The sequence below is a fragment of the Dioscorea cayenensis genome, unplaced genomic scaffold (assembly GCF_009730915.1).
Source record: "Dioscorea cayenensis subsp. rotundata cultivar TDr96_F1 unplaced genomic scaffold, TDr96_F1_v2_PseudoChromosome.rev07_lg8_w22 25.fasta BLBR01001057.1, whole genome shotgun sequence".
NCBI classification, from domain to species: Eukaryota; Viridiplantae; Streptophyta; class Magnoliopsida; order Dioscoreales; family Dioscoreaceae; genus Dioscorea; species Dioscorea cayenensis.
The window spans coordinates 15,777-19,984 of NW_024087448.1; the positions used below are offsets into that span (position 1 = coordinate 15,777).

Genomic DNA, 4,208 nt, shown 5'->3' on the forward strand with positions numbered 1-4,208 from the left:
AAATAATTTAAACTAAAATAATTAATTTAATTTAATTTAATTTAATTTTTAAATTAAATTAAATGATTTAATAAAGTATTTATTACATTTAAAAATAATAATCAGAAACTCAAATAACTAAGCCAAATAATAATAAGAAACTTAAATAATTAAATACTAACTCTAAATAATTAATTTGACTCTCCCCATCTACTCTTAACACTAATGTAAATTAATTAATTATTTAACTTAATAATAATTTTATTAAAATAAAAATATATAAAATTCTTTAATTTTATATAAAAAAAATATTTTTTTTAATTACAATTAAATACAAATTGGTATATTTTAAATAAAAAAATAAATTTAATAAAATATAAATAAGTATAAGTTTAATTATATTAACAATTGATTACATGTAAGTTTTCATTTTCTTTTAATGCATAATTTGGAGAGTGAAGAATGGTGATTTTAGCCCAAATGTTTTCTTTGCATTTCAACTTACGACAAAAATTCTTTGTAAGTTGAAATGCACAAAAGTACATCAAAAGCTGCAAAAGCTATTTACATGTAAAAGCCGATTTCACTGACCCAAACAAGACATTTTACATGTAAAACCAGTTACATTACAGCTAGTTGCAGGTAACCAAACAGCCCCTAAAAGTATGGCGGACGATCCTTTTGGCTTTGCGGATGTGGCCCTCTTCGATTTATTTTTCTTTATATGAGTTTATGTCTTGACACATCGCTCAGTTCAAGCTACGGCTACTCTACATTTACGAGTTGCCTACTTTGTCACTTTTGCTTCTTTTATCGCTGAAGACTTTGGCTCTTTGTGCTTGTAAAATCTCCAGCTCCTTGACTTGTGAAACTCCTTAAATCTTTGACTTCTTGGTTTTTTTAAAACTTCAGAGTTGCATTTGTCGCTTACATGAGGCATTTAGGTCTTGACTCTTCAATGCTTTTAAGCCTTGACCATTGGATTCTTTAAGTTGTGACCCTTAACATGGTTAGGTCATTAACTTGATAATTTTGATTTGCTTTTAAAAAAAATGGATTTCAAGCGATAATTATGAACTTGATTTCCGTTTGTTAATCTACCAATTGAATTCTCTACTTCATTTTTCGTGAAAGAGATCTCATAATGGGCTTTAGGAAAATCTTTGCCAACTCAACTTTTTTAATGAGTGTTGACGAGAGACATTTTTTTTTGTGAAAATTTTCATTCATTTTTTTTTCTTTCATTCATCATCTTTTTTTTTTGTGAAATCTTTTTTTTTTCATTTTTTTTACTCTTCCTTTCATTTAAAGAAATGATTCTTTTCTTTTCACTTTTCATTTCGCCTCTTTTCACTCCAACGGATTAAAAAGACCTCCAAGTGAGCTTCAAGAAAATCTTTATCAACTCTTCTTTTTTTTTTATGAGCGTTGATAAGAGATGTTTTTGTGAACTCTTCATTTTTTTATATTTTTTTCTACTCTTCATTTTTTTCACTTCAAGAAAATTTTTTACCCTTCTTTTCATTTCACATTTTTCTTTTACCCCAATGAGTGTCAAAATATCTCAAAGTGAGCTTGAAGAGAGCATTTGATTTTTTTTTTTAATGGAAAAAATCTCTCTTTACCCCAAGAGTGTCAAGACTTTCATGAAAATTTCTCGTTACCCCAAGAAAGTCAAGACTTCAAGGTGGAATGAAAGAAAATTTCATAGAAAATTTCTCTTTACCTCAAGAAAATCAAGATTAATTTCAAGGTGGAATGACAGAAATTATGGAAAATTCCTCGTTACCCTAAGAAAATCAAGATTTCAAGGTGGAATGAGAGAAATTATGGAAAATTCCTCGTTACCCCAAGAAAATCGAGATTTCAAAGTGGAATGAGAGAAATTTATGAAAATTTCCCGTTACCCCAAGAAAATCGAGATTTCAAGGTGGAATGAGAGAAATTTATGAAAATTTTCCGTTACCCCAAGAAAATCAAAATTTCAAGGTGGAATGATAGAAATTTCATAAAAAATTCTCGTTACCCCCAGAAAGTCAAGACTTCAAGGTGGAATGAGTGAAATTTCATAGAAATTCTCGTTAAATTTCATAGAAATTCTCGTTATCCCAAGAAATTCAAAACCTCAAGGGGGGAATGAGAGAAATTTCATAGAAATTCTCGTTACCCCAAGAAAGTCAAGCTTCATGGTGGAATGAGAGAAATTTCATAGGATTTTTCTAGAGGAGGCCCTGCAAAGAAAATTACCAAAATAGCCTCAATTAATTCATTCATCATTCATTTTCTTATCTTCTCCCTTTTTTTTTACCTTCCTTCAATTTTTTTCATTTCAGTTTTCTCATTTTTCATCTCTTCTTCTTTCTTCACTCATCCCTCATCTTTTTTCATTTTTTTTCCTCATTTTTTTTTCATCCTTCATTTTTTCTTCTCTCTTTCTAACTCATTTTTAAATCATCCTTCATTTTTATTTTTTCCTTTTTTTTCCTTCATCTTTTACTCACCTTTCGTATAACAATATTTTTTTTTACTCACCCAAGAATAACAACCTTGAAGTATGTCTTCACCAAAACATATTTCCCTTATTTAGCTTCATACCTAGGTCCACTATTGACTTAACAATGCCCCACATGTTTGCAACATTTAAATTGATCTGGGCAGCAAAATCCCACGGCTTGTAACCAATCATACTGAGAATCACATGATTGTAATGGTCTCTTGGATGAACTCTTGAGACATATCCAATCTTCATCAAATCGGCACTTGCAAGAAAAGCCCGTCCGGTCCACTTGGCAAGTTTGTTGGCATTATTCTTGAGCTCTCTAACTTCAGTTACAGTATGGACCTCACAGTGAGTAACCAAATGAAGGTCATCGTCAAGTTTCCATCTTCGGTAGCGGTATGCAATAGAGGCGAGCTCCTTCCCATCAGCAGCGAAGGGGTTAGGCTCCTCAAAGGCGACCTTGTTGTCATCACGGACGAGCACTTGCTATGAAAAGTTCTGGTTGATGTAAATAGCCTCCACGGCGAGTGAGTGTGCAGAGTTGTTCTCTTCCTTTGCCTCAGGAAGCGGCTCCTGAGAGGTCTCATTCAGTGACAAGAGATCAAGCTGGAAACCATCACGCTTGTCAAAGAAAAGCTTTGTTGCCATTGCGCTGGATGACAATGTCCCATGAGTAAACAGAGTGCGGGGCGCACATGAGGGTGGAGGGGATAGCATCGGTGACAAAGATGGTAGTTTTATCTTCATTAGCGAGGCAGTAGATGACGGCGTCGTAGGTAGTGGTGACCTTGAAGAAATTCCTGGTCTTGAAGTGCTCCATGCGGCACTTGTTCTTAGGGCTGACGCGATGTAGGAGCGGTCATAGATCTCGAGGTCACCACAAATCAGAAGGTCTTCTCGCGGCGCTGAGGTCCATGGTGAGCATTAGATGCAGGGCCGGAGGATCGGCGGTTATGGTGATAAAGCTGATCCCGAGTGCACGCTCCTCCTCGGCCTCGCGGCGGCGGGCTTCGACTTCCTCATCACGTCGCTGATGCCATTTTCAGAGTCATCAATATTGTCCCTCCCAAGATTGAAGACCGGCTGCTCCGCATCGCTGGAATCACTATCTCCGGAATTAAAATCCAATGGAATCACATCGCGCTGCTTATGATAGGCGTCGATCTCGTCGTCCATAACTTCACCCGCGAATACATCGTCATCATCGGCATGGGTTTTCTTAGCGTTCTTCATCGCCTTCCTCGGCTTCTTCGGTCTTCTACCCATTGTGTTCGATCGCGAGAGAGAGAAGGAAAGAAATGCATGCTAATCATTGATGCATGCACGTGTATGTGTTTTCTTTTTTTTTTAAATGCATGAGAGAATCACAAAGTGGCGGGACCCATTGCATTTTTCTTTTTAATGCATGAAAGGAGCATCATAGGCATGGAATGTGCATGACATGCACTCAGTCTCAAAGAAAAAAAAAAACAGCATCATTAAAAAGGTGGGCCCGGTGCATGTAGAGGCATGGAAGCATCATGTTAATCATGCAAAAATAAGATTTATTATTATTTTATCTAATTTTTTAAGAAAAAAAAATGTAGTACTTCTTCTCTTACATATCAACCTTCTCCGACCTCCTTATTTTCTCCCTCTCTTCTCTTCTTCTTTTTCTTACTCACTTTTTCTTCAAAACTCTCTGTATTTTTTTCCCTTCTCTTTTTTTCTCGCTCTCTTCTTATTCCCC

General features: G+C 35.2%; 1 pseudogene; it reads right to left on the reverse strand.

Annotated features, from left to right (window-relative positions):
• Positions 1-2,521: 2,521 nt before the first annotated feature.
• LOC120255541 lies at positions 2,522-3,745 on the reverse strand (annotated as a pseudogene).
• Positions 3,746-4,208: the final 463 nt, after the last annotated feature.